General features: G+C 42.0%; 53 non-coding genes across 53 annotated transcripts; all 53 read right to left on the bottom strand.

Moving 5' to 3' along the window:
• Positions 1-414: 414 nt before the first annotated feature.
• Positions 415-486, bottom strand: trnaq-cug (transfer RNA glutamine (anticodon CUG)). Its single transcript has one exon. It is a non-coding gene; the product is annotated as a tRNA-Gln (tRNA).
• A 116-nt stretch (positions 487-602) lies between these two features.
• On the bottom strand, positions 603-674 carry trnaq-uug (transfer RNA glutamine (anticodon UUG)). Its single transcript has one exon. It is a non-coding gene; the product is annotated as a tRNA-Gln (tRNA).
• A 413-nt stretch (positions 675-1,087) lies between these two features.
• On the bottom strand, positions 1,088-1,159 carry trnaq-cug (transfer RNA glutamine (anticodon CUG)). Its single transcript has one exon. It is a non-coding gene; the product is annotated as a tRNA-Gln (tRNA).
• Positions 1,160-1,343: 184 nt separating this feature from the next.
• Positions 1,344-1,415, bottom strand: trnaq-cug (transfer RNA glutamine (anticodon CUG)). Its single transcript has one exon. It is a non-coding gene; the product is annotated as a tRNA-Gln (tRNA).
• A 115-nt stretch (positions 1,416-1,530) lies between these two features.
• Positions 1,531-1,602, bottom strand: trnaq-uug (transfer RNA glutamine (anticodon UUG)). The gene has a single exon. It is a non-coding gene; the product is annotated as a tRNA-Gln (tRNA).
• Positions 1,603-2,015: 413 nt separating this feature from the next.
• Positions 2,016-2,087, bottom strand: trnaq-cug (transfer RNA glutamine (anticodon CUG)). Its single transcript has one exon. It is a non-coding gene; the product is annotated as a tRNA-Gln (tRNA).
• Positions 2,088-2,272: 185 nt separating this feature from the next.
• On the bottom strand, positions 2,273-2,344 carry trnaq-cug (transfer RNA glutamine (anticodon CUG)). The gene has a single exon. It is a non-coding gene; the product is annotated as a tRNA-Gln (tRNA).
• A 115-nt stretch (positions 2,345-2,459) lies between these two features.
• On the bottom strand, positions 2,460-2,531 carry trnaq-uug (transfer RNA glutamine (anticodon UUG)). The gene has a single exon. It is a non-coding gene; the product is annotated as a tRNA-Gln (tRNA).
• A 413-nt stretch (positions 2,532-2,944) lies between these two features.
• On the bottom strand, positions 2,945-3,016 carry trnaq-cug (transfer RNA glutamine (anticodon CUG)). The gene has a single exon. It is a non-coding gene; the product is annotated as a tRNA-Gln (tRNA).
• Positions 3,017-3,201: 185 nt separating this feature from the next.
• Positions 3,202-3,273, bottom strand: trnaq-cug (transfer RNA glutamine (anticodon CUG)). The gene has a single exon. It is a non-coding gene; the product is annotated as a tRNA-Gln (tRNA).
• Positions 3,274-3,388: 115 nt separating this feature from the next.
• Positions 3,389-3,460, bottom strand: trnaq-uug (transfer RNA glutamine (anticodon UUG)). Its single transcript has one exon. It is a non-coding gene; the product is annotated as a tRNA-Gln (tRNA).
• Positions 3,461-3,872: 412 nt separating this feature from the next.
• On the bottom strand, positions 3,873-3,944 carry trnaq-cug (transfer RNA glutamine (anticodon CUG)). The gene has a single exon. It is a non-coding gene; the product is annotated as a tRNA-Gln (tRNA).
• A 115-nt stretch (positions 3,945-4,059) lies between these two features.
• trnaq-uug (transfer RNA glutamine (anticodon UUG)) lies at positions 4,060-4,131 on the bottom strand. Its single transcript has one exon. It is a non-coding gene; the product is annotated as a tRNA-Gln (tRNA).
• Positions 4,132-4,543: 412 nt separating this feature from the next.
• trnaq-cug (transfer RNA glutamine (anticodon CUG)) lies at positions 4,544-4,615 on the bottom strand. Its single transcript has one exon. It is a non-coding gene; the product is annotated as a tRNA-Gln (tRNA).
• Positions 4,616-4,800: 185 nt separating this feature from the next.
• Positions 4,801-4,872, bottom strand: trnaq-cug (transfer RNA glutamine (anticodon CUG)). Its single transcript has one exon. It is a non-coding gene; the product is annotated as a tRNA-Gln (tRNA).
• Positions 4,873-4,987: 115 nt separating this feature from the next.
• trnaq-uug (transfer RNA glutamine (anticodon UUG)) lies at positions 4,988-5,059 on the bottom strand. The gene has a single exon. It is a non-coding gene; the product is annotated as a tRNA-Gln (tRNA).
• A 412-nt stretch (positions 5,060-5,471) lies between these two features.
• On the bottom strand, positions 5,472-5,543 carry trnaq-cug (transfer RNA glutamine (anticodon CUG)). Its single transcript has one exon. It is a non-coding gene; the product is annotated as a tRNA-Gln (tRNA).
• Positions 5,544-5,658: 115 nt separating this feature from the next.
• trnaq-uug (transfer RNA glutamine (anticodon UUG)) lies at positions 5,659-5,730 on the bottom strand. The gene has a single exon. It is a non-coding gene; the product is annotated as a tRNA-Gln (tRNA).
• A 413-nt stretch (positions 5,731-6,143) lies between these two features.
• Positions 6,144-6,215, bottom strand: trnaq-cug (transfer RNA glutamine (anticodon CUG)). Its single transcript has one exon. It is a non-coding gene; the product is annotated as a tRNA-Gln (tRNA).
• A 185-nt stretch (positions 6,216-6,400) lies between these two features.
• trnaq-cug (transfer RNA glutamine (anticodon CUG)) lies at positions 6,401-6,472 on the bottom strand. Its single transcript has one exon. It is a non-coding gene; the product is annotated as a tRNA-Gln (tRNA).
• A 115-nt stretch (positions 6,473-6,587) lies between these two features.
• Positions 6,588-6,659, bottom strand: trnaq-uug (transfer RNA glutamine (anticodon UUG)). Its single transcript has one exon. It is a non-coding gene; the product is annotated as a tRNA-Gln (tRNA).
• Positions 6,660-7,072: 413 nt separating this feature from the next.
• trnaq-cug (transfer RNA glutamine (anticodon CUG)) lies at positions 7,073-7,144 on the bottom strand. The gene has a single exon. It is a non-coding gene; the product is annotated as a tRNA-Gln (tRNA).
• Positions 7,145-7,329: 185 nt separating this feature from the next.
• Positions 7,330-7,401, bottom strand: trnaq-cug (transfer RNA glutamine (anticodon CUG)). Its single transcript has one exon. It is a non-coding gene; the product is annotated as a tRNA-Gln (tRNA).
• Positions 7,402-7,516: 115 nt separating this feature from the next.
• trnaq-uug (transfer RNA glutamine (anticodon UUG)) lies at positions 7,517-7,588 on the bottom strand. Its single transcript has one exon. It is a non-coding gene; the product is annotated as a tRNA-Gln (tRNA).
• A 413-nt stretch (positions 7,589-8,001) lies between these two features.
• trnaq-cug (transfer RNA glutamine (anticodon CUG)) lies at positions 8,002-8,073 on the bottom strand. The gene has a single exon. It is a non-coding gene; the product is annotated as a tRNA-Gln (tRNA).
• A 185-nt stretch (positions 8,074-8,258) lies between these two features.
• trnaq-cug (transfer RNA glutamine (anticodon CUG)) lies at positions 8,259-8,330 on the bottom strand. Its single transcript has one exon. It is a non-coding gene; the product is annotated as a tRNA-Gln (tRNA).
• Positions 8,331-8,445: 115 nt separating this feature from the next.
• Positions 8,446-8,517, bottom strand: trnaq-uug (transfer RNA glutamine (anticodon UUG)). The gene has a single exon. It is a non-coding gene; the product is annotated as a tRNA-Gln (tRNA).
• Positions 8,518-8,930: 413 nt separating this feature from the next.
• Positions 8,931-9,002, bottom strand: trnaq-cug (transfer RNA glutamine (anticodon CUG)). Its single transcript has one exon. It is a non-coding gene; the product is annotated as a tRNA-Gln (tRNA).
• Positions 9,003-9,117: 115 nt separating this feature from the next.
• Positions 9,118-9,189, bottom strand: trnaq-uug (transfer RNA glutamine (anticodon UUG)). Its single transcript has one exon. It is a non-coding gene; the product is annotated as a tRNA-Gln (tRNA).
• Positions 9,190-9,602: 413 nt separating this feature from the next.
• trnaq-cug (transfer RNA glutamine (anticodon CUG)) lies at positions 9,603-9,674 on the bottom strand. Its single transcript has one exon. It is a non-coding gene; the product is annotated as a tRNA-Gln (tRNA).
• A 185-nt stretch (positions 9,675-9,859) lies between these two features.
• trnaq-cug (transfer RNA glutamine (anticodon CUG)) lies at positions 9,860-9,931 on the bottom strand. The gene has a single exon. It is a non-coding gene; the product is annotated as a tRNA-Gln (tRNA).
• Positions 9,932-10,046: 115 nt separating this feature from the next.
• On the bottom strand, positions 10,047-10,118 carry trnaq-uug (transfer RNA glutamine (anticodon UUG)). The gene has a single exon. It is a non-coding gene; the product is annotated as a tRNA-Gln (tRNA).
• A 411-nt stretch (positions 10,119-10,529) lies between these two features.
• trnaq-cug (transfer RNA glutamine (anticodon CUG)) lies at positions 10,530-10,601 on the bottom strand. Its single transcript has one exon. It is a non-coding gene; the product is annotated as a tRNA-Gln (tRNA).
• Positions 10,602-10,716: 115 nt separating this feature from the next.
• trnaq-uug (transfer RNA glutamine (anticodon UUG)) lies at positions 10,717-10,788 on the bottom strand. Its single transcript has one exon. It is a non-coding gene; the product is annotated as a tRNA-Gln (tRNA).
• Positions 10,789-11,201: 413 nt separating this feature from the next.
• On the bottom strand, positions 11,202-11,273 carry trnaq-cug (transfer RNA glutamine (anticodon CUG)). The gene has a single exon. It is a non-coding gene; the product is annotated as a tRNA-Gln (tRNA).
• A 115-nt stretch (positions 11,274-11,388) lies between these two features.
• Positions 11,389-11,460, bottom strand: trnaq-uug (transfer RNA glutamine (anticodon UUG)). The gene has a single exon. It is a non-coding gene; the product is annotated as a tRNA-Gln (tRNA).
• A 413-nt stretch (positions 11,461-11,873) lies between these two features.
• trnaq-cug (transfer RNA glutamine (anticodon CUG)) lies at positions 11,874-11,945 on the bottom strand. The gene has a single exon. It is a non-coding gene; the product is annotated as a tRNA-Gln (tRNA).
• Positions 11,946-12,130: 185 nt separating this feature from the next.
• On the bottom strand, positions 12,131-12,202 carry trnaq-cug (transfer RNA glutamine (anticodon CUG)). Its single transcript has one exon. It is a non-coding gene; the product is annotated as a tRNA-Gln (tRNA).
• Positions 12,203-12,317: 115 nt separating this feature from the next.
• Positions 12,318-12,389, bottom strand: trnaq-uug (transfer RNA glutamine (anticodon UUG)). The gene has a single exon. It is a non-coding gene; the product is annotated as a tRNA-Gln (tRNA).
• Positions 12,390-12,801: 412 nt separating this feature from the next.
• Positions 12,802-12,873, bottom strand: trnaq-cug (transfer RNA glutamine (anticodon CUG)). Its single transcript has one exon. It is a non-coding gene; the product is annotated as a tRNA-Gln (tRNA).
• Positions 12,874-12,988: 115 nt separating this feature from the next.
• Positions 12,989-13,060, bottom strand: trnaq-uug (transfer RNA glutamine (anticodon UUG)). Its single transcript has one exon. It is a non-coding gene; the product is annotated as a tRNA-Gln (tRNA).
• Positions 13,061-13,472: 412 nt separating this feature from the next.
• Positions 13,473-13,544, bottom strand: trnaq-cug (transfer RNA glutamine (anticodon CUG)). The gene has a single exon. It is a non-coding gene; the product is annotated as a tRNA-Gln (tRNA).
• A 115-nt stretch (positions 13,545-13,659) lies between these two features.
• Positions 13,660-13,731, bottom strand: trnaq-uug (transfer RNA glutamine (anticodon UUG)). Its single transcript has one exon. It is a non-coding gene; the product is annotated as a tRNA-Gln (tRNA).
• A 412-nt stretch (positions 13,732-14,143) lies between these two features.
• On the bottom strand, positions 14,144-14,215 carry trnaq-cug (transfer RNA glutamine (anticodon CUG)). The gene has a single exon. It is a non-coding gene; the product is annotated as a tRNA-Gln (tRNA).
• A 115-nt stretch (positions 14,216-14,330) lies between these two features.
• On the bottom strand, positions 14,331-14,402 carry trnaq-uug (transfer RNA glutamine (anticodon UUG)). Its single transcript has one exon. It is a non-coding gene; the product is annotated as a tRNA-Gln (tRNA).
• A 411-nt stretch (positions 14,403-14,813) lies between these two features.
• Positions 14,814-14,885, bottom strand: trnaq-cug (transfer RNA glutamine (anticodon CUG)). The gene has a single exon. It is a non-coding gene; the product is annotated as a tRNA-Gln (tRNA).
• A 115-nt stretch (positions 14,886-15,000) lies between these two features.
• On the bottom strand, positions 15,001-15,072 carry trnaq-uug (transfer RNA glutamine (anticodon UUG)). The gene has a single exon. It is a non-coding gene; the product is annotated as a tRNA-Gln (tRNA).
• A 412-nt stretch (positions 15,073-15,484) lies between these two features.
• trnaq-cug (transfer RNA glutamine (anticodon CUG)) lies at positions 15,485-15,556 on the bottom strand. Its single transcript has one exon. It is a non-coding gene; the product is annotated as a tRNA-Gln (tRNA).
• A 115-nt stretch (positions 15,557-15,671) lies between these two features.
• Positions 15,672-15,743, bottom strand: trnaq-uug (transfer RNA glutamine (anticodon UUG)). Its single transcript has one exon. It is a non-coding gene; the product is annotated as a tRNA-Gln (tRNA).
• A 412-nt stretch (positions 15,744-16,155) lies between these two features.
• Positions 16,156-16,227, bottom strand: trnaq-cug (transfer RNA glutamine (anticodon CUG)). The gene has a single exon. It is a non-coding gene; the product is annotated as a tRNA-Gln (tRNA).
• Positions 16,228-16,342: 115 nt separating this feature from the next.
• On the bottom strand, positions 16,343-16,414 carry trnaq-uug (transfer RNA glutamine (anticodon UUG)). Its single transcript has one exon. It is a non-coding gene; the product is annotated as a tRNA-Gln (tRNA).
• Positions 16,415-16,826: 412 nt separating this feature from the next.
• trnaq-cug (transfer RNA glutamine (anticodon CUG)) lies at positions 16,827-16,898 on the bottom strand. Its single transcript has one exon. It is a non-coding gene; the product is annotated as a tRNA-Gln (tRNA).
• A 115-nt stretch (positions 16,899-17,013) lies between these two features.
• On the bottom strand, positions 17,014-17,085 carry trnaq-uug (transfer RNA glutamine (anticodon UUG)). The gene has a single exon. It is a non-coding gene; the product is annotated as a tRNA-Gln (tRNA).
• Between the last annotated feature and the right edge of the window lie 256 nt (positions 17,086-17,341).

Below are 17,341 nucleotides of genomic sequence, written 5' to 3'. Positions count from 1 at the left end.
AAACGGAGTCAACTACCAGGCACTCATAGTATGCGTTTACCGTAGGCTAGCCATTCGTGCGTAACAAGAGTGCTTATCGACTCCCACCCACTTGTTTCTTTCACGCAACTATTTAAAAGTTGACAGGGGAGAGTGTGTCACTGCAAAATCAAGGTAGGTCCTACCGAGATTTGAACTCGGATCGCAGGATTCAGAGTCCTGAGTGATGAACCTTTACAGCATAGAACCCTGTAGTCAATACTCTGTTTCCTGGCCAGAAACAGTGTCAACTACCAGCACTCATAGTATGCGTTTACCGTAGGCTAGCCATTCGTGCGTAACAAGAGTGCTTTATCGACTCCCACCCACTTGTTTCTTTTCACTCAAACTATTTAAAGTTGACAGGGGAGGAGTGTGTCACTGCAAAATCAAGGTAGGTCCTACCGAGATTTGAACTCGGATCGCAGGATTCAGAGTCCTGAGTGCTAACCATTACACCATAGAACCCTATACAGAGTATTTATTGTAGAGTTCCGATTTTACTGTCATTTGTACACCGGATAAAACATCAGATTATGAGGTTTTTGGTTGGCCATGTGAATAATTCAGCACCAAAAATAGGAAGGTTCTACCGAGATTTGAACTCGGATCACTGGATTCAAAGTCCAGAGTGCTAACCATTACACCATAGAACCATATTCTAAATCCACATGGAAATTGAAAAAAAAAAATCTGCCTGTAATTAGCAACAGCGGACTGTCGTTCCTTCACGTGCTGGCAAATACTTTCAAACTGACAACAATATTTGGACAGCTATATTCTATTTCCACGAGGCAAATTAATTGACATGGTAGTATCGTCCAAGATTTAAACTCGGATTGTAGGATTCAGAGTCCTGAGAGATAACCTTTACAGCATAGAACCCTGTAGTCAATACTCTGTTTCCTGGCCAGAAACGGTGTCAACTACCAGGCACTCATAGTATGCGTTTACCGTAGGCTAGCCATTCGTGCGTAACAAGAGTGCTTATCGACTCCCACCCACTTGTTCTTTCACGCAACTATTTTAAAGTTGACAGGGGAGGAGTGTGTCACTGCAAAATCAAGGTAGGTCCTACCGAGATTTGAACTCGGATCGCAGGATTCAGAGTCCTGAGTGATGACCTTTACAGCATAGAACCCTGTAGTCAATACTCTGTTCCTGGCCAGAAACGGTGTCAACTACCAGGCACTCATAGTATGCGTTTACCGTAGGCTAGCCATTCGTAAGTAACAAGAGTGCTTATCGACTCCCACCCACTTGTTTCTTTCACGCAACTATTTTAAAGTTGACAGGGGAGGAGTGTGTCACTGCAAAATCAAGGTAGGTCCTACCGAGATTTGAACTCGGATCGCAGGATTCAGAGTCCTGAGTGCTAACCATTACACCATAGAACCCTATACAGAGTATTTATTGTAGAGTTCCGATTTTACTGTCATTTGTACACCGGATAAACATCAGATTATGAGGTTTTTGGTTGGCCATGTGAATAATTCAGCACCAAAAATAGGAAGGTTCTACCGAGATTTGAACTCGGATCACTGGATTCAAAGTCCAGAGTGCTAACCATTACACCATAGAACCATATTCTAAATCCACATGGAAATTGAAAAAAAAAAATCTGCCTGTAATTAGCAACAGCGGACTGTCGTTCCTTCACGTGCTGCAAATACTTTCAACTGACAACAATATTTGGACAGCAATATTCTATTTCCACGAGGCAAATTAATTGACATGGTAGTATCGTCCAAGATTTAAACTCGGATTGTAGGATTCAGAGTCCTGAGAGATAACCTTTACAGCATAGAACCCTGTAGTCAATACTCTGTTTCCTGGCCAGAAACGGTGTCAACTACCAGGCACTCATAGTATGCGTTTACCGTAGGCTAGCCATTCGTGCGTAACAAGAGTGCTTATCGACTCCCACCCACTTGTTTCTTTCACGCAACTATTTTAAAACTTGACAGGGGAGGAGTGTGTCACTGCAAAATCAAGGTAGGTCCTACCGAGATTTGAACTCGGATCGCAGGATTCAGAGTCCTGAGTGATAACCTTTACAGCATAGAACCCTGTAGTCAATACTCTGTTTCCTGGCCAGAAACAGTGTCAACTACCAGGCACTCATAGTATGCGTTTACCGTAGGCTAGCCATTCGTGCGTAACAAGAGTGTTTATCGACTCCCACCCACTTGTTTCTTTCACTCAACTATTTAAAAGTTGACAGGGGAGGAGTGTGTCACTGCAAAATCAAGGTAGGTCCTACCGAGATTTGAACTCGGATCGCAGGATTCAGAGTCCTGAGTGCTAACCATTACACCATAGAACCCTATACAGAGTATTTATTGTAGAGTTCCGATTTTCCTGTCATTTGTACATCGGATAAACATCAGATTATGAGGTTTTTGGTTGGCCATGTGAATAATTCAGCACCAAAAATAGGAAGGTTCTACCGAGATTTGAACTCGGATCACTGGATTCAAAGTCCAGAGTGCTAACCATTACACCATAGAACCATATTCTAAATCCACATGGAAATTGAAAAAAAAAAATTCTGCGTGTAATTAGCAACAGCGGACTGTCGTTCCTTCACGTGCTGCAAATACTTTCAACTGACAACAATATTTGGACAGCTATATTCTATTTCCACGAGGCAAATTAATTGACATGGTAGTATCGTCCAAGATTTAAACTCGGATTGTAGGATTCAGAGTCCTGAGAGATAACCTTTACAGCATAGAACCCTGTAGTCAATACTCTGTTTCCTGGCCAGAAACGGTGTCAACTACCAGGCACTCATAGTATGCGTTTACCGTAGGCTAGCCATTCGTGCGTAACAAGAGTGCTTATCGACTCCCACCCACTTGTTTCTTTCACGCAACTATTTAAAACTTGACAGGGGAGGAGTGTGTCACTGCAAAATCAAGGTAGGTCCTACCGAGATTTGAACTCGGATCGCAGGATTCAGAGTCCTGAGTGATAACCTTTACAGCATAGAACCCTGTAGTCAATACTCTGTTTCCTGGCCAGAAACAGTGTCAACTACCAGGCACTCATAGTATGCGTTTACCGTAGGCTAGCCATTCGTAAGTAACAAGAGTGCTTATCGACTCCCACCCACTTGTTTCTTTCACGCAACTATTTTAAAGTTGACAGGGGAGGAGTGTGTCACTGCAAAATCAAGGTAGGTCCTACCGAGATTTGAACTCGGATCGCAGGATTCAGAGTCCTGAGTGCTAACCATTACACCATAGAACCCTATACAGAGTATTTATTGTAGAGTTCCGATTTTACTGTCATTTGTACACCGGATAAACATCAGATTATGAGGTTTTTGGTTGGCCATGTGAATAATTCAGCACCAAAAATAGGAAGGTTCTACCGAGATTTGTACTCGGATCACTGGATTCAAAGTCCAGAGTGCTAACCATTACACCATAGAACCATATTCTAAATCCACATGGAAATTGAAAAAAAAAAATCTGCCTGTAATTAGCAACAGCGGACTGTCGTTCCTTCACGTGCTGCAAATACTTTCAACTGACAACAATATTTGGACAGCTATATTCTATTTCCACGAGGCAAATTAATTGACATGGTAGTATCGTCCAAGATTTAAACTCGGATTGTAGGATTCAGAGTCCTGAGTGATAACCTTTACAGCATAGAACCCTGTAGTCAATACTCTGTTTCCTGGCCAGAAACGGTGTCAACTACCAGGCACTCATAGTATGCGTTTACCGTAGGCTAGCCATTCGTGCGTAACAAGAGTGCTTATCGACTCCCACCCACTTGTTTCTTTCACGCAACTATTTTAAAGTTGACAGGGGAGGAGTGTGTCACTGCAAAATCAAGGTAGGTCCTACCGAGATTTGAACTCGGATCGCAGGATTCAGAGTCCTGAGTGCTAACCATTACACCATAGAACCCTATACAGAGTATTTATTGTAGAGTTCCGATTTTACTGTCATTTGTACACCGGATAAACATCAGATTATGAGGTTTTTGGTTGGCCATGTGAATAATTCAGCACCAAAAATAGGAAGGTTCTACCGAGATTTGAACTCGGATCACTGGATTCAAAGTCCAGAGTGCTAACCATTACACCATAGAACCATATTCTAAATCCACATGGAAATTGAAAAAAAAAAATCTGCCTGTAATTAGCAACAGCGGACTGTCGTTCCTTCACGTGCTGCAAATACTTTCAACTGACAACAATATTTGGACAGCTATATTCTATTTCCACGAGGCAAATTAATTGACATGGTAGTATCGTCCAAGATTTAAACTCGGATTGTAGGATTCAGAGTCCTGAGAGATAACCTTTACAGCATAGAACCCTGTAGTCAATACTCTGTTTCCTGGCCAGAAACGGTGTCAACTACCAGGCACTCATAGTATGCGTTTACCGTAGGCTAGCCATTCGTGCGTAACAAGAGTGCTTATCGACTCCCACCCACTTGTTTCTTTCACGCAACTATTTAAAACTTGACAGGGGAGGAGTGTGTCACTGCAAAATCAAGGTAGGTCCTACCGAGATTTGAACTCGGATCGCAGGATTCAGAGTCCTGAGTGATAACCTTTACAGCATAGAACCCTGTAGTCAATACTCTGTTTCCTGGCCAGAAACAGTGTCAACTACCAGGCACTCATAGTATGCGTTTACCGTAGGCTAGCCATTCGTGCGTAACAAGAGTGTTTATCGACTCCCACCCACTTGTTTCTTTCACTCAACTATTTAAAAGTTGACAGGGGAGGAGTGTGTCACTGCAAAATCAAGGTAGGTCCTACCGAGATTTGAACTCGGATCGCAGGATTCAGAGTCCTGAGTGCTAACCATTACACCATAGAACCCTATACAGAGTATTTATTGTAGAGTTCCGATTTTCCTGTCATTTGTACATCGGATAAACATCAGATTATGAGGTTTTTGGTTGGCCATGTGAATAATTCAGCACCAAAAATAGGAAGGTTCTACCGAGATTTGAACTCGGATCACTGGATTCAAAGTCCAGAGTGCTAACCATTACACCATAGAACCATATTCTAAATCCACATGGAAATTGAAAAAAAAAAATCTGCGTGTAATTAGCAACAGCGGACTGTCGTTCCTTCACGTGCTGCAAATACTTTCAACTGACAACAATATTTGGACAGCTATATTCTATTTCCACGAGGCAAATTAATTGACATGGTAGTATCGTCCAAGATTTAAACTCGGATTGTAGGATTCAGAGTCCTGAGTGATAACCTTTACAGCATAGAACCCTGTAGTCAATACTCTGTTTCCTGGCCAGAAACGGTGTCAACTACCAGGCACTCATAGTATGCGTTTACCGTAGGCTAGCCATTCGTGCGTAACAAGAGTGCTTATCGACTCCCACCCACTTGTTTCTTTCACGCAACTATTTTAAAGTTGACAGGGGAGGAGTGTGTCACTGCAAAATCAAGGTAGGTCCTACCGAGATTTGAACTCGGATCGCAGGATTCAGAGTCCTGAGTGCTAACCATTACACCATAGAACCCTATACAGAGTATTTATTGTAGAGTTCCGATTTTACTGTCATTTGTACACCGGATAAACATCAGATTATGAGGTTTTTGGTTGGCCATGTGAATAATTCAGCACCAAAAATAGGAAGGTTCTACCGAGATTTGAACTCGGATCACTGGATTCAAAGTCCAGAGTGCTAACCATTACACCATAGAACCATATTCTAAATCCACATGGAAATTGAAAAAAAATAATTCTGCGTGTAATTAGCAACAGCGGACTGTCGTTCCTTCACGTGCTGCAAATACTTTCAACTGACAACAATATTTGGACAGCTATATTCTATTTCCACGAGGCAAATTAATTGACATGGTAGTATCGTCCAAGATTTAAACTCGGATTGTAGGATTCAGAGTCCTGAGAGATAACCTTTACAGCATAGAACCCTGTAGTCAATACTCTGTTTCCTGGCCAGAAACGGTGTCAACTACCAGGCACTCATAGTATGCGTTTACCGTAGGCTAGCCATTCGTGCGTAACAAGAGTGCTTATCGACTCCCACCCACTTGTTTCTTTCACGCAACTATTTTAAAGTTGACAGGGGAGGAGTGTGTCACTGCAAAATCAAGGTAGGTCCTACCGAGATTTGAACTCGGATCGCAGGATTCAGAGTCCTGAGTGATGACCTTTACAGCATAGAACCCTGTAGTCAATACTCTGTTTCCTGGCCAGAAACGGTGTCAACTACCAGGCACTCATAGTATGCGTTTACCGTAGGCTAGCCATTCGTGCGTAACAAGAGTGCTTATCGACTCCCACCCACTTGTTTCTTTCACGCAACTATTTTAAAGTTGACAGGGGAGGAGTGTGTCACTGCAAAATCAAGGTAGGTCCTACCGAGATTTGAACTCGGATCGCAGGATTCAGAGTCCTGAGTGCTAACCATTACACCATAGAACCCTATACAGAGTATTTATTGTAGAGTTCCGATTTTACTGTCATTTGTACACCGGATAAACATCAGATTATGAGGTTTTTGGTTGGCCATGTGAATAATTCAGCACCAAAAATAGGAAGGTTCTACCGAGATTTGAACTCGGATCACTGGATTCAAAGTCCAGAGTGCTAACCATTACACCATAGAACCATATTCTAAATCCACATGGAAATTGAAAAAAAAAAATTCTGCGTGTAATTAGCAACAGCGGACTGTCGTTCCTTCACGTGCTGCAAATACTTTCAACTGACAACAATATTTGGACAGCTATATTCTATTTCCACGAGGCAAATTAATTGACATGGTAGTATCGTCCAAGATTTAAACTCGGATTGTAGGATTCAGAGTCCTGAGAGATAACCTTTACAGCATAGAACCCTGTAGTCAATACTCTGTTTCCTGGCCAGAAACGGTGTCAACTACCAGGCACTCATAGTATGCGTTTACCGTAGGCTAGCCATTCGTGCGTAACAAGAGTGCTTATCGACTCCCACCCACTTGTTTCTTTCACGCAACTATTTTAAAGTTGACAGGGGAGGAGTGTGTCACTGCAAAATCAAGGTAGGTCCTACCGAGATTTGAACTCGGATCGCAGGATTCAGAGTCCTGAGTGATGACCTTTACAGCATAGAACCCTGTAGTCAATACTCTGTTTCCTGGCCAGAAACGGTGTCAACTACCAGGCACTCATAGTATGCGTTTACCGTAGGCTAGCCATTCGTAAGTAACAAGAGTGCTTATCGACTCCCACCCACTTGTTTCTTTCACGCAACTATTTTAAAGTTGACAGGGGAGGAGTGTGTCACTGCAAAATCAAGGTAGGTCCTACCGAGATTTGAACTCGGATCGCAGGATTCAGAGTCCTGAGTGCTAACCATTACACCATAGAACCCTATACAGAGTATTTATTGTAGAGTTCCGATTTTACTGTCATTTGTACACCGGATAAACATCAGATTATGAGGTTTTTGGTTGGCCATGTGAATAATTCAGCACCAAAAATAGGAAGGTTCTACCGAGATTTGTACTCGGATCACTGGATTCAAAGTCCAGAGTGCTAACCATTACACCATAGAACCATATTCTAAATCCACATGGAAATTGAAAAAAAAAAATCTGCCTGTAATTAGCAACAGCGGACTGTCGTTCCTTCACGTGCTGCAAATACTTTCAACTGACAACAATATTTGGACAGCTATATTCTATTTCCACGAGGCAAATTAATTGACATGGTAGTATCGTCCAAGATTTAAACTCGGATTGTAAGGATTCAGAGTCCTGAGAGATAACCTTTACAGCATAGAACCCTGTAGTCAATACTCTGTTTCCTGGCCAGAAACGGTGTCAACTACCAGGCACTCATAGTATGCGTTTACCGTAGGCTAGCCATTCGTGCGTAACAAGAGTGCTTATCGACTCCCACCCACTTGTTTCTTTCACGCAACTATTTAAAACTTGACAGGGGAGGAGTGTGTCACTGCAAAATCAAGGTAGGTCCTACCGAGATTTGAACTCGGATCGCAGGATTCAGAGTCCTGAGTGATAACCTTTACAGCATAGAACCCTGTAGTCAATACTCTGTTTCCTGGCCAGAAACAGTGTCAACTACCAGGCACTCATAGTATGCGTTTACCGTAGGCTAGCCATTCGTGCGTAACAAGAGTGTTTATCGACTCCCACCCACTTGTTTCTTTCACTCAACTATTTAAAAGTTGACAGGGGAGGAGTGTGTCACTGCAAAATCAAGGTAGGTCCTACCGAGATTTGAACTCGGATCGCAGGATTCAGAGTCCTGAGTGCTAACCATTACACCATAGAACCCTATACAGAGTATTTATTGTAGAGTTCCGATTTTCCTGTCATTTGTACATCGGATAAACATCAGATTATGAGGTTTTTGGTTGGCCATGTGAATAATTCAGCACCAAAAATAGGAAGGTTCTACCGAGATTTGAACTCGGATCACTGGATTCAAAGTCCAGAGTGCTAACCATTACACCATAGAACCATATTCTAAATCCACATGGAAATTGAAAAAAAAAAATTCTGCGTGTAATTAGCAACAGCGGACTGTCGTTCCTTCACGTGCTGCAAATACTTTCAACTGACAACAATATTTGGACAGCTATATTCTATTTCCACGAGGCAAATTAATTGACATGGTAGTATCGTCCAAGATTTAAACTCGGATTGTAGGATTCAGAGTCCTGAGTGATAACCTTTACAGCATAGAACCCTGTAGTCAATACTCTGTTTCCTGGCCAGAAACGGTGTCAACTACCAGGCACTCATAGTATGCGTTTACCGTAGGCTAGCCATTCGTGCGTAACAAGAGTGCTTATCGACTCCCACCCACTTGTTTCTTTCACGCAACTATTTTAAAGTTGACAGGGGAGGAGTGTGTCACTGCAAAATCAAGGTAGGTCCTACCGAGATTTGAACTCGGATCGCAGGATTCAGAGTCCTGAGTGCTAACCATTACACCATAGAACCCTATACAGAGTATTTATTGTAGAGTTCCGATTTTACTGTCATTTGTACACCGGATAAACATCAGATTATGAGGTTTTTGGTTGGCCATGTGAATAATTCAGCACCAAAAATAGGAAGGTTCTACCGAGATTTGAACTCGGATCACTGGATTCAAAGTCCAGAGTGCTAACCATTACACCATAGAACCATATTCTAAATCCACATGGAAATTGAAAAAAAAAAATTCTGCGTGTAATTAGCAACAGCGGACTGTCGTTCCTTCACGTGCTGCAAATACTTTCAACTGACAACAATATTTGGACAGCTATATTCTATTTCCACGAGGCAAATTAATTGACATGGTAGTATCGTCCAAGATTTAAACTCGGATTGTAGGATTCAGAGTCCTGAGAGATAACCTTTACAGCATAGAACCCTGTAGTCAATACTCTGTTTCCTGGCCAGAAACGGTGTCAACTACCAGGCACTCATAGTATGCGTTTACCGTAGGCTAGCCATTCGTGCGTAACAAGAGTGCTTATCGACTCCCACCCACTTGTTTCTTTCACGCAACTATTTTAAAGTTGACAGGGGAGGAGTGTGTCACTGCAAAATCAAGGTAGGTCCTACCGAGATTTGAACTCGGATCGCAGGATTCAGAGTCCTGAGTGATGACCTTTACAGCATAGAACCCTGTAGTCAATACTCTGTTTCCTGGCCAGAAACGGTGTCAACTACCAGGCACTCATAGTATGCGTTTACCGTAGGCTAGCCATTCGTAAGTAACAAGAGTGCTTATCGACTCCCACCCACTTGTTTCTTTCACGCAACTATTTTAAAGTTGACAGGGGAGGAGTGTGTCACTGCAAAATCAAGGTAGGTCCTACCGAGATTTGAACTCGGATCGCAGGATTCAGAGTCCTGAGTGCTAACCATTACACCATAGAACCCTATACAGAGTATTTATTGTAGAGTTCCGATTTTACTGTCATTTGTACACCGGATAAACATCAGATTATGAGGTTTTTGGTTGGCCATGTGAATAATTCAGCACCAAAAATAGGAAGGTTCTACCGAGATTTGAACTCGGATCACTGGATTCAAAGTCCAGAGTGCTAACCATTACACCATAGAACCATATTCTAAATCCACATGGAAATTGAAAAAAAAAAATCTGCCTGTAATTAGCAACAGCGGACTGTCGTTCCTTCACGTGCTGCAAATACTTTCAACTGACAACAATATTTGGACAGCTATATTCTATTTCCACGAGGCAAATTAATTGACATGGTAGTATCGTCCAAGATTTAAACTCGGATTGTAGGATTCAGAGTCCTGAGAGATAACCTTTACAGCATAGAACCCTGTAGTCAATACTCTGTTTCCTGGCCAGAAACGGTGTCAACTACCAGGCACTCATAGTATGCGTTTACCGTAGGCTAGCCATTCGTGCGTAACAAGAGTGCTTATCGACTCCCACCCACTTGTTTCTTTCACGCAACTATTTAAAGTTGACAGGGGAGGAGTGTGTCACTGCAAAATCAAGGTAGGTCCTACCGAGATTTGAACTCGGATCGCAGGATTCAGAGTCCTGAGTGCTAACCATTACACCATAGAACCCTATACAGAGTATTTATTGTAGAGTTCCGATTTTCCTGTCATTTGTACACCGGATAAACATCAGATTATGAGGTTTTTGGTTGGCCATGTGAATAATTCAGCACCAAAAATAGGAAGGTTCTACCGAGATTTGAACTCGGATCACTGGATTCAAAGTCCAGAGTGCTAACCATTACACCATAGAACCATATTCTAAATCCACATGGAAATTGAAAAAAAAAAATTCTGCGTGTAATTAGCAACAGCGGACTGTCGTTCCTTCACGTGCTGCAAATACTTTCAACTGACAACAATATTTGGACAGCTATATTCTATTTCCACGAGGCAAATTAATTGACATGGTAGTATCGTCCAAGATTTAAACTCGGATTGTAGGATTCAGAGTCCTGAGTGATAACCTTTACAGCATAGAACCCTGTAGTCAATACTCTGTTTCCTGGCCAGAAACGGTGTCAACTACCAGGCACTCATAGTATGCGTTTACCGTAGGCTAGCCATTCGTGCGTAACAAGAGTGCTTATCGACTCCCACCCACTTGTTTCTTTCACGCAACTATTTTAAAGTTGACAGGGGAGGAGTGTGTCACTGCAAAATCAAGGTAGGTCCTACCGAGATTTGAACTCGGATCGCAGGATTCAGAGTCCTGAGTGCTAACCATTACACCATAGAACCCTATACAGAGTATTTATTGTAGAGTTCCGATTTTACTGTCATTTGTACACCGGATAAACATCAGATTATGAGGTTTTTGGTTGGCCATGTGAATAATTCAGCACCAAAAATAGGAAGGTTCTACCGAGATTTGAACTCGGATCACTGGATTCAAAGTCCAGAGTGCTAACCATTACACCATAGAACCATATTCTAAATCCACATGGAAATTGAAAAAAAAAAATTCTGCGTGTAATTAGCAACAGCGGACTGTCGTTCCTTCACGTGCTGCAAATACTTTCAACTGACAACAATATTTGGACAGCTATATTCTATTTCCACGAGGCAAATTAATTGACATGGTAGTATCGTCCAAGATTTAAACTCGGATTGTAGGATTCAGAGTCCTGAGAGATAACCTTTACAGCATAGAACCCTGTAGTCAATACTCTGTTTCCTGGCCAGAAACGGTGTCAACTACCAGGCACTCATAGTATGCGTTTACCGTAGGCTAGCCATTCGTGCGTAACAAGAGTGCTTATCGACTCCCACCCACTTGTTTCTTTCACGCAACTATTTTAAAGTTGACAGGGGAGGAGTGTGTCACTGCAAAATCAAGGTAGGTCCTACCGAGATTTGAACTCGGATCGCAGGATTCAGAGTCCTGAGTGATGACCTTTACAGCATAGAACCCTGTAGTCAATACTCTGTTTCCTGGCCAGAAACGGTGTCAACTACCAGGCACTCATAGTATGCGTTTACCGTAGGCTAGCCATTCGTAAGTAACAAGAGTGCTTATCGACTCCCACCCACTTGTTTCTTTCACGCAACTATTTTAAAGTTGACAGGGGAGGAGTGTGTCACTGCAAAATCAAGGTAGGTCCTACCGAGATTTGAACTCGGATCGCAGGATTCAGAGTCCTGAGTGCTAACCATTACACCATAGAACCCTATACAGAGTATTTATTGTAGAGTTCCGATTTTACTGTCATTTGTACACCGGATAAACATCAGATTATGAGGTTTTTGGTTGGCCATGTGAATAATTCAGCACCAAAAATAGGAAGGTTCTACCGAGATTTGAACTCGGATCACTGGATTCAAAGTCCAGAGTGCTAACCATTACACCATAGAACCATATTCTAAATCCACATGGAAATTGAAAAAAAAAAATCTGCCTGTAATTAGCAACAGCGGACTGTCGTTCCTTCACGTGCTGCAAATACTTTCAACTGACAACAATATTTGGACAGCTATATTCTATTTCCACGAGGCAAATTAATTGACATGGTAGTATCGTCCAAGATTTAAACTCGGATTGTAGGATTCAGAGTCCTGAGAGATAACCTTTACAGCATAGAACCCTGTAGTCAATACTCTGTTTCCTGGCCAGAAACGGTGTCAACTACCAGGCACTCATAGTATGCGTTTACCGTAGGCTAGCCATTCGTGCGTAACAAGAGTGCTTATCGACTCCCACCCACTTGTTTCTTTCACGCAACTATTTTAAAGTTGACAGGGGAGGAGTGTGTCACTGCAAAATCAAGGTAGGTCCTACCGAGATTTGAACTCGGATCGCAGGATTCAGAGTCCTGAGTGCTAACCATTACACCATAGAACCCTATACAGAGTATTTATTGTAGAGTTCCGATTTTACTGTCATTTGTACACCGGATAAACATCAGATTATGAGGTTTTTGGTTGGCCATGTGAATAATTCAGCACCAAAAATAGGAAGGTTCTACCGAGATTTGAACTCGGATCACTGGATTCAAAGTCCAGAGTGCTAACCATTACACCATAGAACCATATTCTAAATCCACATGGAAATTGAAAAAAAAAAATCTGCCTGTAATTAGCAACAGCGGACTGTCGTTCCTTCACGTGCTGCAAATACTTTCAACTGACAACAATATTTGGACAGCTATATTCTATTTCCACGAGGCAAATTAATTGACATGGTAGTATCGTCCAAGATTTAAACTCGGATTGTAGGATTCAGAGTCCTGAGAGATAACCTTTACAGCATAGAACCCTGTAGTCAATACTCTGTTTCCTGGCCAGAAACGGTGTCAACTACCAGGCACTCATAGTATGCGTTTACCGTAGGCTAGCCATTCGTGCGTAACAAGAGTGCTTATCGACTCCCACCCACTTGTTTCTTTCACGCAACTATTTTAAAGTTGACAGGGGAGGAGTGTGTCACTGCAAAATCAAGGTAGGTCCTACCGAGATTTGAACTCGGATCGCAGGATTCAGAGTCCTGAGTGCTAACCATTACACCATAGAACCCTATACAGAGTATTTATTGTAGAGTTCCGATTTTACTGTCATTTGTACACCGGATAAACATCAGATTATGAGGTTTTTGGTTGGCCATGTGAATAATTCAGCACCAAAAATAGGAAGGTTCTACCGAGATTTGAACTCGGATCACTGGATTCAAAGTCCAGAGTGCTAACCATTACACCATAGAACCATATTCTAAATCCACATGGAAATTGAAAAAAAAAAATCTGCCTGTAATTAGCAACAGCGGACTGTCGTTCCTTCACGTGCTGCAAATACTTTCAACTGACAACAATATTTGGACAGCTATATTCTATTTCCACGAGGCAAATTAATTGACATGGTAGTATCGTCCAAGATTTAAACTCGGATTGTAGGATTCAGAGTCCTGAGAGATAACCTTTACAGCATAGAACCCTGTAGTCAATACTCTGTTTCCTGGCCAGAAACGGTGTCAACTACCAGGCACTCATAGTATGCGTTTACCGTAGGCTAGCCATTCGTGCGTAACAAGAGTGCTTATCGACTCCCACCCACTTGTTTCTTTCACGCAACTATTTTAAAGTTGACAGGGGAGGAGTGTGTCACTGCAAAATCAAGGTAGGTCCTACCGAGATTTGAACTCGGATCGCAGGATTCAGAGTCCTGAGTGCTAACCATTACACCATAGAACCCTATACAGAGTATTTATTGTAGAGTTCCGATTTTACTGTCATTTGTACACCGGATAAACATCAGATTATGAGGTTTTTGGTTGGCCATGTGAATAATTCAGCACCAAAAATAGGAAGGTTCTACCGAGATTTGAACTCGGATCACTGGATTCAAAGTCCAGAGTGCTAACCATTACACCATAGAACCATATTCTAAATCCACATGGAAATTGAAAAAAAAAATCTGCCTGTAATTAGCAACAGCGGACTGTCGTTCCTTCACGTGCTGCAAATACTTTCAACTGACAACAATATTTGGACAGCTATATTCTATTTCCACGAGGCAAATTAATTGACATGGTAGTATCGTCCAAGATTTAAACTCGGATTGTAGGATTCAGAGTCCTGAGAGATAACCTTTACAGCATAGAACCCTGTAGTCAATACTCTGTTTCCTGGCCAGAAACGGTGTCAACTACCAGGCACTCATAGTATGCGTTTACCGTAGGCTAGCCATTCGTGAGTAACAAGAGTGCTTATCGACTCCCACCCACTTGTTTCTTTCACGCAACTATTTTAAAGTTGACAGGGGAGGAGTGTGTCACTGCAAAATCAAGGTAGGTCCTACCGAGATTTGAACTCGGATCGCAGGATTCAGAGTCCTGAGTGCTAACCATTACACCATAGAACCCTATACAGAGTATTTATTGTAGAGTTCCGATTTTACTGTCATTTGTACACCGGATAAACATCAGATTATGAGGTTTTTGGTTGGCCATGTGAATAATTCAGCACCAAAAATAGGAAGGTTCTACCGAGATTTGAACTCGGATCACTGGATTCAAAGTCCAGAGTGCTAACCATTACACCATAGAACCATATTCTAAATCCACATGGAAATTGAAAAAAAAAAATCTGCCTGTAATTAGCAACAGCGGACTGTCGTTCCTTCACGTGCTGCAAATACTTTCAACTGACAACAATATTTGGACAGCTATATTCTATTTCCACGAGGCAAATTAATTGACATGGTAGTATCGTCCAAGATTTAAACTCGGATTGTAGGATTCAGAGTCCTGAGAGATAACCTTTACAGCATAGAACCCTGTAGTCAATACTCTGTTTCCTGGCCAGAAACGGTGTCAACTACCAGGCACTCATAGTATGCGTTTACCGTAGGCTAGCCATTCGTACGTAACAAGAGTGCTTATCGACTCCCACCCACTTGTTTCTTTCACGCAACTATTTTAAAGTTGACAGGGGAGGAGTGTGTCACTGCAAAATCAAGGTAGGTCCTACCGAGATTTGAACTCGGATCGCAGGATTCAGAGTCCTGAGTGCTAACCATTACACCATAGAACCCTATACAGAGTATTTATTGTAGAGTTCCGATTTTACTGTCATTTGTACACCGGATAAACATCAGATTATGAGGTTTTTGGTTGGCCATGTGAATAATTCAGCACCAAAAATAGGAAGGTTCTACCGAGATTTGAACTCGGATCACTGGATTCAAAGTCCAGAGTGCTAACCATTACACCATAGAACCATATTCTAAATCCACATGGAAATTGAAAAAAAAAAATCTGCCTGTAATTAGCAACAGCGGACTGTCGTTCCTTCACGTGCTGCAAATACTTTCAACTGACAACAATATTTGGACAGCTATATTCTATTTCCACGAGGCAAATTAATTGACATGGTAGTATCGTCCAAGATTTAAACTCGGATTGTAGGATTCAGAGTCCTGAGAGATAACCTTTACAGCATAGAACCCTGTAGTCAATACTCTGTTTCCTGGCCAGAAACGGTGTCAACTACCAGGCACTCATAGTATGCGTTTACCGTAGGCTAGCCATTCGTGCGTAACAAGAGTGCTTATCGACTCCCACCCACTTGTTTCTTTCACGCAACTATTTTAAAGTTGACAGGGGAGGAGTGTGTCACTGCAAAATCAAGGTAGGTCCTACCGAGATTTGAACTCGGATCGCAGGATTCAGAGTCCTGAGTGCTAACCATTACACCATAGAACCCTATACAGAGTATTTATTGTAGAGTTCCGATTTTACTGTCATTTGTACACCGGATAAACATCAGATTATGAGGTTTTTGGTTGGCCATGTGAATAATTCAGCACCAAAAATAGGAAGGTTCTACCGAGATTTGAACTCGGATCACTGGATTCAAAGTCCAGAGTGCTAACCATTACACCATAGAACCATATTCTAAATCCACATGGAAATTGAAAAAAAAAAATCTGCCTGTAATTAGCAACAGCGGACTGTCGTTCCTTCACGTGCTGCAAATACTTTCAACTGACAACAATATTTGGACAGCTATATTCTATTTCCACGAGGCAAATTAATTGACATGGTAGTATCGTCCAAGATTTAAACTCGGATTGTAGGATTCAGAGTCCTGAGAGATAACCTTTACAGCATAGAACCCTGTAGTCAATACTCTGTTTCCTGGCCAGAAACGGTGTCAACTACCAGGCACTCATAGTATGCGTTTACCGTAGGCTAGCCATTCGTGCGTAACAAGAGTGCTTATCGACTCCCACCCACTTGTTTCTTTCACGCAACTATTTTAAAGTTGACAGGGGAGGAGTGTGTCACTGCAAAATCAAGGTAGGTCCTACCGAGATTTGAACTCGGATCGCAGGATTCAGAGTCCTGAGTGCTAACCATTACACCATAGAACCCTATACAGAGTATTTATTGTAGAGTTCCGATTTTACTGTCATTTGTACACCGGATAAACATCAGATTATGAGGTTTTTGGTTGGCCATGTGAATAATTCAGCACCAAAAATAGGAAGGTTCTACCGAGATTTGAACTCGGATCACTGGATTCAAAGTCCAGAGTGCTAACCATTACACCATAGAACCATATTCTAAATCCACATGGAAATTGAAAAAAAAAAATCTGCCTGTAATTAGCAACAGCGGACTGTCGTTCCTTCACGTGCTGCAAATACTTTCAACTGACAACAATATTTGGACAGCTATATTCTATTTCCACGAGGCAAATTAATTGACATGGTAGTATCGTCCAAGATTTAAACTCGGATTGTAGGATTCAGAGTCCTGAGAGATAACCTTTACAGCATAGAACCCTGTAGTCAATACTCTGTTTCCTGGCCAG

This window comes from Oncorhynchus kisutch, unplaced genomic scaffold (genome assembly GCF_002021735.2).
Source record: "Oncorhynchus kisutch isolate 150728-3 unplaced genomic scaffold, Okis_V2 scaffold1655, whole genome shotgun sequence".
NCBI classification, from domain to species: Eukaryota; Metazoa; Chordata; class Actinopteri; order Salmoniformes; family Salmonidae; genus Oncorhynchus; species Oncorhynchus kisutch.
The sequence above is the reverse complement of the archived record's forward strand: the minus strand, read 5'-3'. Positions and strand labels throughout refer to the sequence as shown.